We start from the raw sequence: 15,956 nt of genomic DNA, 5'->3' as shown, positions 1-15,956 counted from the left end.
ATAATTTGTCAAAGAACCATGATCTCAATCACCATCTAAAAAAGGACTCTGCATCCTGTGACTTGCACAGTCAAACAATTCAACTACAGTTGCCAGGAGAAATTATCTTAATGAGCATGCAGATGAACAAGAATAGTTCTCCTTGTTGGCTATTACACTGTACCTAGACAAAGAATTGCAATTACCAGCCTCATTTAAAGCCAGTTTTTAATTTATATATAGCTGTATATCTAAACTTGGGAAGGTGATGATTACAGAAATCTTTTCCCATTTGGTGCATTGAAAATCTTTTTTCACTATTCAAATTGCTCTGCATAATGAGTATATTTATCATTCCTGAAAGAATGCCTTCAAAACTGCTGTTACACAATCTCTTGTCTGGAACAACACTGACAAACAGAAACCTTAAAGTAATTTAAAGCCAAGTATTAAAAGTGGAAATAAACAATGGCCGATTAGGTAAAATGCCAGAAGACAATTAACATTATCAGAACATTCCTCTAACAATACGTCAATCCCTTCAAGAGAAAAGGAGGAAAGATGAAGAAAACATGTATATAGTATTTAAAATAGAATATTCTGTGCTCCTGCTTCACCCAAGTGTGTGGCTGGAATCTTAGTTTTCATTCATTGCTATGGATTTGTGGGATTTATGGAACAATGTTGTTTTCTGAAAGTGCCCATAGAATAGTGCCTTATATATGCACTCAGATACTGTTGTTAATATATTTGGATTTTATTCAAATATATGCATGAAAGAAAATGTATAGCTTACAATAATTACATTTTACCACCCACCCATATGGAAATCATACATGTTTCATTTTTTTCATGGTTTGAGATATGATTAAAAGCTAGTCTGGTTTTCTACTTGATTTACAGGAAAGAATGGATAGAAGTACCAAGGCATTCAAATCCATATCATTATGGGCGGCACGGTGGTTAGCACTGCTGCCTCACAGCGCCAGAGACCCGGGTTCAGTTCCCGCCTCAGGCGACTGACTGTGTGGAGTTTGCACGTTCTCCCCGTGTCTGCGTGGGTTTCCTCCGGGTGCTCCGGTTTCCTCCCACAGTCCAAAGATGTGCAGGTCAGGTGAATTGGCCATGCTAAATTGCCCTTAGTGTTAGGTTAGGGGTATGGGTGGGTTGCGCTTCGGCGGGGTGGTGTGGACTTGTTGGGCCGAAGGGCCTGTTTCCACACTGTAAGTAATCTAATTAATAACTGTGCTGAAAACTTAAACACCAGAGAGCATTTGAGATTTAAGGATGACAAGAAATATTAAAATACATTTTTAATAAGAAGCTTATATGGAATCTTTCAAAATCACTGGCCATCTCAAAACACTTTGCAGACAACTAAGCACTTTTAAAGTATTGTCACTGAGGTAATGCAAGAAATATGGCAGCTAATGGGAACACAGCAAGTTCCTAACAACAGTAATGGGAAAAATGACCTAAAAATCTGTTCATGATGTAAGAACAGAAAACACTGGAAATACTCTTGTCAGGCAGTAACTGTGAATAGAAAAACAGAGTTAATGTTACAGGTGGTTGAGCTTCTGCCTTTCTCAAATCTACACATACTGCCTGACCTGCTGACTATTTCCAGTATCGTTTTATTTCAAGATTTTCAGCATCCATGGTATTGTGCTTTTGCATTACTGATTGAGAGTTAAACATTGGCCAGGACATCAAACAAATGCTCTTTAAAAATAGCACCATGAGATGTTGAGATGTTTGAGAAGGCAGGCAGTTTCTCAGTTTAATGCCACAGCTGAAAGATGGCACTCCTCAATACGGCACTGAAACGTCTACACTGATTTTTGTACCAAAGTTCTGGAGGGAGACTTGACTCCCACAACCTTCTTTTTCGAAAGTGGGGATACTATGCAACGAGCCACAGACGCCTAAGATGAATTTATGAGAAATAGTATAACTTTAAGTTATAGACGCTCTGTTTACCAACCAAGAAATCAATGTATACCCTTATTTTAAACAACAAAGCATGGCTAACGTGATGCATCTGTTTAAATTATTACTGGAAAGAAAGCAAAGTGTCAGCACTGCTTGGGGGAAGCGGACGCCACTTTGTGGGCGAGGAAGGCAATCAACTTGGCAAGTTCCCTTGCACGTGAAAAACACAACCTTCTTGTCTGTTTTTAGTGCTGTCAGGAGACAGCACGGATTTCTGCTGGGGTAAATACCATTTCACTTGGTTAGCACTTAAAAAACGAGAAAACAAAATGTACGGGATATTAATTAGGAACATAAAAATGGCAAAAGTACATCATCTACATAGAAACCTTACATTACGCTTCCTCTAAGGCTGCTTACCACCACGTTAATCACGAGTGAACAATGAACAGGGAGGGGGGCCCCCTCGCAGTGAATATAGGGAGGGTGCTGGGATTTTAATTAGGTTGGGTAGAGGTTATTTTTAATTTTTTTTGTAAAATGTACGTTCAGCTCTGGTGCGTGAATGAGGTATGAAATCGAAAACAGCTGAGTTTTTGAAGATAAAAAAAAATTATGAAACATAGCGAGCAATTCAAAGTGAAGCGTAAATCTTCAAGAAATTAAGAGGCAGTCAAGAATAGGAGCTGATACTGTGAAATAGGTCGCCATGGAAGTTATAACATTCAGAATGTTCTTGTTGAAACACAGGCGTTGTTGACTTTCTATGGATACTTGGTTTAAAAGGTTACCGTGTAGCTTTTTTAAAAGTTTAATGATTGCATGGTTAGAATTCCGGATTGTTTTTCACATTCTGGCGCTAATTCAACTTCAGAAAGCACCTTCCTTCATGTCAGCTGTATCTCAGTGGAGTCTTGATCTACACCTAGAAACCTGAGCACAAAATCTGGATCAGAACTTCCTAAAAGGAGGATCAAGAAGGCTGTCTCCCTCGTACCTGATCGTCTTTGTAATAGGACAGCGGGAGTGGAAGTTTGGGAAGCAGTGATCTAATTTGAGGGTGAAGAACTGTGAACCTGTTAGAGGTGCTAACAAGTTAGCTGTTCAAGCAAGGTTTCCTCTATTCTGTAACGTGGATGTAAAAGGAAACCAAGACGAATACAACAGTACAGGCCCTTCCTTTGGCCCTCGATGTTGTGTCGACCTTTTGCCCCAGTTTAAAATCAAACTAATCTACATACTCTTCATTGTACTATCTTCCACGTGCCTATCCAAGAGTTGCTTAAATGTTGCTAATGTATCTGACTCTACTATCATTGCTGGTAGTGCATTCCATGCACCCACCACTCTGTGTAAAGGACCTACCTCTGACATCTCCCCAAGCCTTCCTCCAATCACCTTAAAATTATGTCCCCTCCTGATAGCCATTAATGCCCTGGCTGTTCACTGTACCTGTGCCTCTCAACAGCATATGCACCTCTGACAAAAGTAAGGGCTGGAGATTAGAGTCAAGAGTGGTGCTGGAAAAGCACAGCAGGTCAGGCAGCATCTGAGGAGCAGGAGAATTGACACTTTGGCAAAAGCCCTTCATCTCTATCAAGTCACCTCTCAGCCTCCTTCATGCCAGTGAGAAAAGCCCTAGCTCTCTCAACCTTTCTTCACGAGGTATGCCCTCCAGTCCAGGTGACATCCTGGTAAATCTCCTCTACACCCTCTAAAGCTTCCAAATCCTGCCTATAATGAGGCAACCCAGACCAGTCTCAAACTTCTCCCTAATGTCCTTGCTTATGTTTCTCCTTAAATTAACGTTTCAAGTACAATGTGTCTTGTCATGTTTGTTGGGAGTGTGCTGTGTGTGAATTGGCTGTTGTTACCTATAGTACAACACTGAATATATTTCAAAAAGTACTTTGCCTGAAAAGCATTTTTGATATGCTCTCAGATTGTGAAGGGTGCTGCATAAACGTATGTGTTTTTACTTTGCCTTTGCCAAATGCCAAAAATATTGAAAGAGTACTATGTTGTAATGGCTTTCAGTATTCTTTTCAAACCTAATTCATGGTGAGATTAAGAACATACAACAGAATAATTAACCTAATCTAATTACAGTTGTGTGAATGTTAATGAAATTGTAAATGATGGGTGGCTTTCCTGTAGGAGTTCTATTTGAAATTAGATCAAATCATATACCCATTTGATCGATATCTGTTTATACTGAATCAGTACAGTCAGTCGGTCAGGGGAAAGCTCAAACAGTAGGGCCCAAGGAAGATGCAGTAAAGTCATGTTCCTCCTTTTTAAGTGTGAATATTAATGTTTACTGACACTTAGCCATAATTCATTGTACATTAGAAACATTACAAATGTACAATCCAGGAAATGTTTTAGTCTTTAATGTGATTTATTTATACCATAAAATGCTTTGGGAGGAACAAAGCTAATCATATTATAGATGCCCTAATTATAATCTTTCCAAGTTCCCTAGTTACAGGAGTCATCTGTCTGGGTTGGAAAATTACAAGTCACACTTTTTAATAGTTGAAGATAAAATCTCCATAGTTTTACCAGAGCAGAGGGATGCTCTCTCATCAGAGAGAGGCCATGGTGGTTCTTTGACCTGAGGATCACCACACATGAGGGGAGAGGCTGGGAAGGAGAGTTATTCACAGTATCTTCAGCCAGCGTGAAAATTGAACCTAGCATCACTCTGCATTGCAAACCAGCTATCCAAGCTAATCAAACCCCTCAATTGAGGATAAATTTGAACAATTGCCTCAAATTGCATTAAGATATCGAAATGTTGACTTTTATCCCATCCTGTTTAATCCTAGGATTAATTTTACACTCCTTTTAATCTCTTATAATTGCAAGAAAATCATTCCAGTTGTCCTGATTTCTCATTATAGGCAGGTTATTTATGTCCTGATAACAAATGTCTCTAGTCTTAATTATACTGGAATTTCTAATCCTTATACCTACTCTGCCATCTATTATTAATTAAAGAATGGGTAAAGGACTTCAGGGGAGACCTGAAATTCCTGACAGGAGTGTAACAATCTACACAGGAAAGAAAACAGTAGAAAACCTCAGAATAAGAGAATAATTAAGTTGGAAAAATAAGCAAATTATAGATTTGAAATTAATTTAAAAAATTAAATAACATTGGTGTGATTATGAAATATTTAAATGTAATTATCTCTGTAATTTAGACATTAATTTCACATAAGAGGATACAACTAGTGTCATTCGGACGAGAACACACTCTTATTGATATGGATGTGTTGGTTGTCAACAGACTGTTCGAAAAACAGCTGAGAAATTTCTCATAAGAATGTCTGCATGCAGCTTATCGACAAAACAGTATTTTCTGTTATCACAATTTTTTGGTCAACAATTGTATCAATAATATCCATGACCATATTTACAATATGTAAACCATCATGCTGTAACTGCAAGCTCTTGCCATTGGTGGTGCACATCTACTGAAGGATCACTTAATATACTAAAACCAACTCCTGCTGAAATCTCTGGAGATTTTGCCATTTTGTTTATATATAAAACTAGAGTTTCATACAAATAAGACATTATATGTGACTTTAAAATTATGTCAAAAATATACGTCCTAATCCAAATTGCCCTCTGATTTGACTTCATCTGAAACCTATTCCTGTTTTGATTAGTTTAAACCCATGAGAGAGAAAAAAACCATCCTGCTGAACAGGAAAGGTACAAAGACCAACAAAGCAGCTCATAAGAGTTCCTGAAAGGTGTTATGAAAGGAAATTTGCTAGATAAATCAAAATCAATAAGAAGAAATTTTCTACTTAAAGGAAAAGCAAATAGTCAAGAGCAATGTTGGCACCATCGAGACTGAAAGTGGGGGTATTGTCAATAACCATGGAGAAATGGCAGAAATGATGAATAATTACTTTGCCTCTATATTTACAGTAGCAAAAGGTGACAGCTTGCCTGAGGTTCTGTGGAAATTAATTGTGGATTGGGAACAGACAAAATAAAATTGATGTAAGTAAAACATTGGTAATGAAATTCATAGAAATTAAAGAGTGACAAATCCATGGATCTGATAGTTTCCATCCGAGGGTGTTAAAGGAAGTAGGGGGTCACAATATAGATGTCCTAAATGTAATTGTTTAGAGTTCCCTTGTTACAGGAGTCATCCATCTAGGATGGAAAATTACAAGTCACACCTTTTTTTAAGAGGGGTTAGAGAGGAAAGCCAGAGACTTAAAGACCAGTTTGCCTAACATCTGTGATGGGGAAACTGTTGGAGTTTGTAATCAAGAATGGGGTAACTGAATACCTTGAAATTTCAGTTTATCAGGGAAAGTCAACATGGACTCATGACAGGTAAGTAATGCCTGACAAACCAGTTGAATTTTTTAAAGAGGTGACTGTGGCAGTGGACAGAGAAATGTCTGTAGATGTTGTTAATATAGACTTTCAGAAGGCATTTGATAAAGTCCCACATAAGAGACTGTTAACTAACCTAGAAACCAATGGAATTGGGTGTAAATTACTGACATAGCTGGGAAATTCATTTGAGTGGTAGGTGACAACATAGAGATAATGGGCAGGTACTCAAATTGTTCACATGTGACCAGTGGGGCTCCACAACGATCTGTGTTAGGGCCTCAGTTATTCACATAATTTATTAGTGATTTGGATAATAGCATATATCCAAATTTACTGAAGGCACAAAGTTAGGCAGCATTGTAGAGAGTCTGGGATAATTATCAATATTCTTTTGTAACTTCATGCTAAATGAATGGGCAAAACCACAACAGATGGAGATCAGTGTAAGCATATGTGGGGTTTTCCATTTTGGACCAAAAAAAAGATCAACTACTTTCCAGATGATTTTAACTACATTGGAAGTCCAATGATACTTGCGGGTTCAGGTGCATAGACCTTTAAACTGTTACGTACAGGTGCAGAAAGTAAAACTAATGGAATGCTGGCTTTTATGTCTAGGGGACTGGGATACAATGATGCAAAAGTTATGCTGCAGTTCTATTAAATCCTGATTAGACCCCACTTGAAGTACAGTGAGCAGATCTGGGAACCACACCTTAGGAAGAAATAGGTAGGTTGACAAGAATGATACCTGGACATCAGTGGTTAGATTTTGCGAAGAGATTACACAAGTTAGGGCTGTTGTCTCTGGAATGTAGGTTAAGGAGTGATCTGATTGATATCTTCAAGATACTAACAGGAATAGACAGTTTATCTAACCAATTTCCTCTTGTTGGGACTCTAGAACTAGCGGTATACTCCTGGAATTACAATCTCAGGAGAGATGCTAGGAATCATTTCTACAAATAAAGGGTAATAGATGCTTGGAACTCTCTTTGGATGCTGGATGTTGTTTATAGCTGTTAATTGTAAGTCTGAGTTATATAAATGTTGGTTAGCAAAGTATTAAGGGGTATGAGCCAAATGCAGATATGTGAAGTTAGGCCACAGATCAATTATGATCTCATTGAATAGTGAGTAAGCTTGAAGGGCTGAATGGTTTACTTCAGTTCCTGTGTTCCTATGACACTATCTATACAATTTAATGCAAGGTAATTCTCCTCAACTATGATGGTTAATTTCGCATTTGATCTTCAGTATGCAAAGGGAAGTGTTTACAAAAAATACTTAGAGTACTGTCTGCCTCTTTAACAATCTTTGTGAAATGATATTGTTATCGAGTGTGGCTAATCAGGAAGTATAGCTGCACCAGCTTGTGTTTTCACTACAAATGGGGTGATTTATCTCCAGCATCAGCAAGTCTTGTGTTTCTTAGACTAATGGCCTGATAACATTTCTCTCAAGTTATTAAAAGTGAACTCAGAAATTAAGTAGATCGTACTTGTCAACTATGCTCATCTGATTTTGTTTTTAAAAACCTGGGATAAATGTTAATAGGTCTGAAAACACAAAAGGTCCTACTCCACTGCCACTCCAACTTTCACCCAATGACCACTCTGCCTTTGATTCCAACTATCAGATTAACCACCATGAGACCAGGTTGATGACATAAAGTAGATGAGTACTTATGCCATTAGTAGCATAGTCATGCGACCTGCTAAGTGGGGACAGGAAATTTGGGCTGCTGTCAAGCACGAGTTTCTGGAGAGATGATTTAAAAATGTAGTGATTGCGGAGCAAAGGAAACCAGCCTTTCAAACAAATCCGAGGCCCATCTCTGCCAATCATGGTGAGTTATGTGAAACTCTGAAGATTATTCTTTAAATCGTATACAAGGGCAATGATAATGACAGAAACTTTGGTGTGACACAAAATTGCCAGTTCTGCCTCTTTTCTTCGTTACTGAAAACAGCAAGTGCAAGATTCCCCTGACCGCACTGCATGAGGAAAACCCAGTGCAGTTCCAAAAGGTGGACAATCTGCAGTGACCTGTTCTCCCTGAAAAACTTGGATTTGTAGCTATTCGTCCAAAGAACTGACTTTAGAGTTGAGGATAATGTAAGAAAGTTAACTGTGCTCATTAGCTGTCTTCCTGTTTGTCCTATGTAGTGTTTTGTGCAGTCCTTGCATGGGATTTTGTACACTACATTGGTTTAGCAAAAGGGAAGTACATCTCAGTCCATGTGACAGTGGGCTGCACAAAAGACTACATAGGACAAACAGGAAGACAGCTAACGATCCGTATCCATGAACACCGACTAGCCACGAAACGACACGACCAGCTATCCTTAGTAGCCATACACACAGATGACAAGCAACATGAATTCGACTGGGACAACACTACCATTATAGGGCAAGCCAAACAGAGAACAGCCAGGGAATTCCTAGAGGCACGGCACTCATCCACAGACTCTATCAACAAACACATCGACCTGGACCCAATATACCGGCCACTACAGCGGACAGCTGGAACCGACAACCGGAAGCGGCAGAGACAGGCCACTATAAATGCCGGAGGAAACAGCACAGAAGCGCTTCACAGGAGGCTCCCAAGCACTGAGGATGTCACCTAGACAGGGGACGAAACGTTTGCAAGACAAATTCCCAGCTCGGCGAACAGAACCACAACAACGAGCACCCGAGCTACAAATCTTCTCCCAAACTTTGAACCATAGAATAAATTTAGCTGTTGTTTTCATAGCTGCATAATGAGTTAGGTTGACTGTCACATGGACTGAGATGTACTTCTCTTGTTCTAACTGGCACTACTCACCTAATGGGACAATATCCTTTCATTAATGAGGCTGGAATCAATCATTTGTGGTATTTTAATGAACTTGTATCTATCCTTAGTCATCCTCTGATTCAAACTGTCACAGATGGCTGTTTGTATAGGGCTGCCCATTCACCTTGGAATAACCCTGTTCAAATATACCTTTGTTTCATTTAATGCTGAAACAGGCTGTTTAATTCTGTTTATCCCTGACAATGCCTTGTCAGCCATTTTGTGTGTTTCAAATACGGACAGCCCTTACATATCTACAGTTGCTATGCCGACAACTGAACCCCACATTTTCACTCTCCATCCCCAGCCCCAACCCCACACTTTACTGATCGCTGATGTTTTTGAAAGCTTAGCAAAAGTTGACAGCTTTATGTTTCATCAGGTGTTCTACCTGAAGTCTGAACTAGGAATAATAGGGTCTTAAACTAGTAAGAAATGCCTGTGGTATAAACGGTATAAACAATGTTCACTCAGTGAGTACATAGACTTCGAGGTCAATTGTTTGTCGAACAAATGACCTGGATTTTTTCAATAAAAGTAGGATAATGAAAATTAGTGCTCACAGGTCTTGTGGAACAAATTGAAAAAAAAAATTCAGGTATTTATGTATGCACAGTTAAACATGGAAACCTGGAAATTGCTACACAACTTAACTCTTCCTTCTACAAATAGGTACACACAGGCACCTTGCTTAGAGACTCTTCATTGAGATCTCTGTAAGGGATACACACCAATTCAGCACACTGATAAAATGTTAAGGTTAGTGCATTCCAATCTAACTAGATTTTTTTGAAGCTGTGACATGTCTTAATTCCTTCATTCTTAAATAGAATCTCTGGCTCTAAATTTTTGTTATGTGGAATCTCATTCTTTATGAATTTAATTATTGTTAGATTAGTTAGAGTCATAGAAAGTGTTCAGAACGGAAATAGATTCTTCAGTCCAACTCGTCCATGCCAACCTGATGTTTTTCTGTGTCTTTCTTGATTCTTTTTTCTTTGTCTGACTTACATTATTCTGTTATTTATTGATTGATTTAGATTCTGTATCTCAGTGTGGATTCTTGTATATAATTTAGGAGTCATACTGTTGCATGCCATGCTCATAATGTGACAGAACCCCTGTGTAGAGATCTGTACAAGAAGTGGTCTGTATTTACCATAATATGGTGCTTGAGTGCCAACATAAAGTATAGTAGTCCCCCTCCTCCCCCGCAGCCCGTGGGGGATATGTTCCAAGACCTACACAGAAACCCAAAACCACAGATAATCACAGACCCATTCATTTAAATGAATGGGAAACATATCCTTCGCAGCAGCCCCCTGGTCCCTGGTTCTGGAACGTTCCCTGTAATATGTTCGGATTGCAGCAAACCGTGGGTAACTGAAACCACGGAAACTGGACCCGCAAATATGGTGGCCGGCCTGTATAAAGAATGATAAATTTCATCCTGTTCCCACTGGCAGCAAATTCCTAGACATGACTCAATGTGTAGATTAATAAGAAACTATTTCACGACCACAGCTTATGAATGTTATCAAATAAAAACAAAGTGGTGAAGAAACTAAGCAGGAAGCAAGTGTGGAGAGAGAAATGGTTAACATTTTGAGTCTAATGACTCTTCTTCAGAACACTTTGGTTGGAAAAGACGCATCAATACTTTGGCCTTTTACACTTGCCCTTAGGGGAAAAGGTGAATTAGAATTTCATCTTTTTGCAGGATTTCTCTTTTTACAAAGAATTAATTTGAGTTAGGGCAAATAGTCTGAGGAAGGTATTGATTCGATTAGTTGAAGGTGCATACTTTCATGTGTCTTTATGTTAAATAAGTCCTTTTAGTATTTTACCAAGTAGAATTAGTACAGGTACACAATCCTTTATTCAAAATCCTTTGGGGCCATTTGTTTTTCAGAATTCGGAATTTTTCAGATTTTGAAATAAATGACATTTTAGTATGAAATAAAAAAGAAATGACCTAACAGCAGATGCATGTGTGCATAGTATGAGTGCTGAGACACAATTGACGCATGCCAGTGCTGGGCCACGCTGCCACGTCACATCTGAGTGACTTGGTTCGAGTGGGTGTGGAGTTGGGTCACCTGTTCGCACGCCAAAATGATGCTCCACACTCCACGGAAGAAACTTTGGATTTTGGAGTTTTTTGGATTTTGGATAAAGGATTGTGTATCTGTACAAGGTTATCGTAATGTTCAACCAATCATTCTACCTTTTGTACTATTCCTTTCCAATTCCCCTAAGCTCATGAGAGATCGAGAGTAACTTCTTCCTTTTCCATGCAAGCTTGGTTCATGAAGCTAAAAAAAATAGGCTTTGGTGAGTTTCACTTGATCAAAATTTACAATATCAGAAGAATACATCAATCAATCCGTAAACCTTTACCTGTAGGATTAGTGTGTAATTTATACGCTTAACAATAATTCATGGGCAGTAATACTATGAAAATAAATCTTTTCACTTGTATGCATTAAATCTAATTGACATGAAAACAGTTTTTTTTTACAGTTGACTTGGACAGTTTGGTAATATTCTTCATAGAAAAGGATTTGGTTGACTGGCAGGCACATAATTTACTTCAAGTATCACATTTTGGTACATCTTCAAACTGACAGATTTTTAAAATTTCAAATAACGTAGCTGTCAAGCTATTTGCTTACTTGCTGTTAGTTGTGTTACTTTCACTGTGATTGAACATTTGAATGTGCTATCGACAGGAAAATTGTGAAATCGGTTTGATAATGACAGCAGCACAAAATCTGGTTCAGTAAAGACTGTGGATTGAATTTCCACTCCAGTACACCAGATATATAGGCAGCATAAACTAGGGAGCTTTAAGCTACTAAGCTTTTGCACTTTTCTTTGTGCTTTAAGTATATCATCCCAAAATTTCTGTCCATGGAACAAATATTATTGTAAACTTGATGAAGGGAACTAATTTCCCAAAATTTAACGCCTTGTACTTTTTGTATAGTTGTACTTCATTCATAGTGAGACCTGTAGGATCAGACAGTGACTCTGAAGCTTTGGGACCAGCCTTAAAGATGTCTTTTGATCCTTTCTAACTTACTTATATTGTGTTTTCAGTGGATTTGATCTTCATTTTGTGGCCAGAATTTAATTTTTGCACTTGTACCATTCAAGAAAATGTGCTCGACAATGGAGACACTGTTTTTGGATACGATGGGCATTCCTTTTAGTAAATGGAGGAGAATGAAGAATTCCTAAGGCAAGAGCAAAGACAGATTTTACATGGAAGATGTGTCAAACACAAACATGGAATACCTTGTGCAACACTGGTCATTAACAAGGCTGGATTTTTGTGTCTTGGAGTTGGAATCGTCAGGAGTCACTTAAATATTGTTTTCTCTGAAGCAGATCTAAATATTCTGGATATAAAGAGGCCCACACAATCTTTACATGGGGAAGAATGAAGTTCAGGTTAAAGTCAGGCTGCAGATCTTCTGACGTTGGGATTGCCTTGTAACCAGCACTAGGAAGAATGTGTATTTCCTGGGCTCTGATATTCAACTGGACCAATGGAATCTGGAAACTTCACCTTGATTCAGACCTTGTGAACACTGAGTCAAGCCTGCTGAGATGTCAGCTACATTCAGACAGGTTAGTGTTAAATATTTTGATAATACTTTAAGTGTCATTTGATGCTGTATAAGTGAGATGACTTGATTTGGTTTATTTATCATCACTGTGCCGAAGTACAATGAAAAGCTTTGTTTACAAGTAGAAAAAACAAATCATAATGAGCATGGATATACAGATCATAGGGTGAAAAGAAAACTTAGAGGCGTATACATTACATCACACAGGGCATGTACTAGGCAAGATCAACATTAGCAAGTTAGAGAGTCTATTCATCAGTCTAATAATGGCAGTGAAGAAGCTGTTCCTGAATCTGCTGGTGCGTGTGTTCAAGCTTCTGTATATTCTGTCTGATTGAAGAGGTTGTAAGAGAGCTTTACTGGGCTGGGATGGGTCTTTGATGATGTTAGCAGCATTCCCACAGCAATGAACTGTGTAAGTAGAATCAATGGATAGAAGGTTGGCGTCCGTGATTGTCTGGGTTGTGCACACAATCTTCTCCTAGCTTTTTATGGTCCTGGACAGAGCAGTTGCCATACCAGGCTGTTATTTACCCAGCCACTTTGCTTTCAATGGTGCATCTGTAAAAGTTGGTGAAGGTCCTTATGGACATGCCAAATTTCCTGAGCCATCTGAGTAAGAAGAGGCATTGTTGTGTTTTCTTGACTATTGCATCTACATGGGAAGTCTAGGACAGGTTGTTGGTTATTGTTGATCCTAGGAACTTGATGATGTCCACCCTCTCAACCTCTACTTCGTTGATGTAGAGGAGGATGTGTTCTCCTCCTTTCTTTCTGAAGTCAATGACATGTTCTTTATTTTTACAGACCTTGAGAGAGAGGTTGTTCTCATTGCACCATGTTACCAAACCCTCTATCTCCTTTCTGTATTCTGACTCATCATTGTTCGATATCCATCCTACAATGGTAGTATTGTCAGCAAACTTGTAGATGGCATTCATTCAGAATTTGGCAACACAGTCATGGATGTATTACAGTGATTGATCATGAGGGTTTTATCTTGTAAAATTTAGCTGATCTACATTGTTCAAGTGTTGATTTGTTAGTACTTTTCCTATTTAGTAAAGTAATATGATAACTTAACACTGTTCCAGGTTTCTTTAGTTTTTATGATCTGAAGTGACTTAAACTCCATTGTATCATAGAGATACGCAGCATGAAAACAGACCCTTCAGTCCAAACAGTCCATGTTGACCATAATCCCAAACTAAACAAAGATCTCCTGCCAATGCTTGGTCCATATCCCTCCAAACATTTCTTATTCATACACCTATCTAAATGTCATAAATTTATAGAATCCCTATAGTCTGGAAACAGGCCATTTGGCCCAATGAATCCCCACCAAACTGCATCCCACCCAGACCCATCCCCCTACCCCTGTAACCATGCATGGCTAACCCACCTAGTCTGCACATTCCGAAACACTGTAGGCAACTTAGCATGGCCAATCTGTCTAACGTGCACATCTTTTAAAGCTGTAACTTGCATCTGCAACTTCCTCTAGAAGTTTGATCCAAGCATGAACCACTCTGTATATAAAAACACAAAGAATTTGCCTGTTTTGTCTTTTTTAAATCTTTCTTCCCTCACCTTAAAATATGCCCTACAGTCTTGAAATCTGCCACTCTAGGGAAAAGACACCTGCCATTCACCTTATCTTGACACTTCATGATTTTACACACCTCTATAAGGTCACTCCTCGACCTCCTATGCTCCAGTGGAAAAAGTCGCAGCCAATCTAGCCTCTCTTTATAAATCAAACTCTCCATTCCTAGCCACATCCTGGTAAATGTCTTCCACACCCTCTCCAGTTTAATAATAATGTTCCTGTAACAGGGCAACCAGAACTGGACGCTGTATTCCAGAAGAGGCCTCACCAACATCTTGTATAATCTCAACATAATGTCCCAACTCCTGTACAAAAGGTCTGATCATAGAGTCATAGAGATGTACAGCATGTAAACAGACTTTGCGGTCCATCTCGTCCATGCTGAAGGGTATGGACAAAATGGTTGAAGGGCCTCTTTCTCTGAAATACCTCAGCTGAAGGAATGAGAAACACCCAAGTTATTTATTGATCTAAATGATAGGTCCTTTGCATTGAAAGTTCCAAATGCAAAATTGCTTTGTAAAGCTGAAGAGCTAAATATTTGTACTTCTGATTTAAGTTACTTTAAGTTTGTTAAAAAGAAATTTCTACAATTAAAAATGGAGTGAGGCTGAGGAAATTGATAATAAATGTAAAATCAAAGCACCAGGCAGACGGCAAAAGAATCTAGGGAATTTGCTGTAGCTAGAGATGCAGTAAGATATTCTATAATAATAGTGCTGGTTGTCTTTTATATGTGAAGATAAGAGACTGCATTGGAGAAAAGGTCTGTCTTGCTGACCTCAATTATAACTTTTGGATTCAACAGTACTGCTCTCTTTCATTCGCAGTCACCACAAACCTTGTGATCCTGCTCAATGTCAAGTCATATGATCATGCAGCCCATGGGTCATAACAGTGAATGCCCATATCTCTTGATCTTACACATGACATCTCTATTCTGGAATCCAGACTAATGCACACACTCCCTCGTGAAGTGATCAAAGTTTATTTTTAACCAAATGACATTTGCAGTAAATTTTAATCTGTTTCTTTACATTCCTTGTAACAAAGAAAATAACAGACAATAACATACTATTCATATTAATGAGATAAAGTCCCTTTGCTGACTTGCAAATTTGAAACCTTTTAACATCATATCATAATGAACAGATTACATCAGTCTATCTTCAGAATTCTAGATTGTCCTGGAATATCCCAGCTGGGCAAGAAGCAAAAGTATTAAATCATCCCAGTTTTAGAAGTCCAAAATCAACTAGCCAATCAAAACTATTAGCAAAATTGTAATCCTTTTCCTTTGACTGTGGTCTAAATTCTCACAAGTTGTGCAGACGGTGCTGAGAAGCTGAATTCAGAAGTCCTGTCCACATTTGCAACAGACCCTAATGTTGCTAGCTGGCTAACTGGAGCAGTACATGCCTTACACAGAGAGAGAACCTGAACTCAGCAGAACCATATGAATTAAGCGCTGACACATTATAAACACAAATATTTTTCATAAGCTAAGTACTCAAAAAGATTTAAATCTTTTGAATCATCTTTCATGAAGGGCTTGTTTGTTTATCTTATTATTTTATAA

The sequence above is a fragment of the Chiloscyllium punctatum genome, chromosome 9 (assembly GCF_047496795.1).
Source record: "Chiloscyllium punctatum isolate Juve2018m chromosome 9, sChiPun1.3, whole genome shotgun sequence".
In the NCBI taxonomy this organism is placed as follows: Eukaryota; Metazoa; Chordata; class Chondrichthyes; order Orectolobiformes; family Hemiscylliidae; genus Chiloscyllium; species Chiloscyllium punctatum.
Note: the sequence above shows the minus strand (reverse complement) of the source record.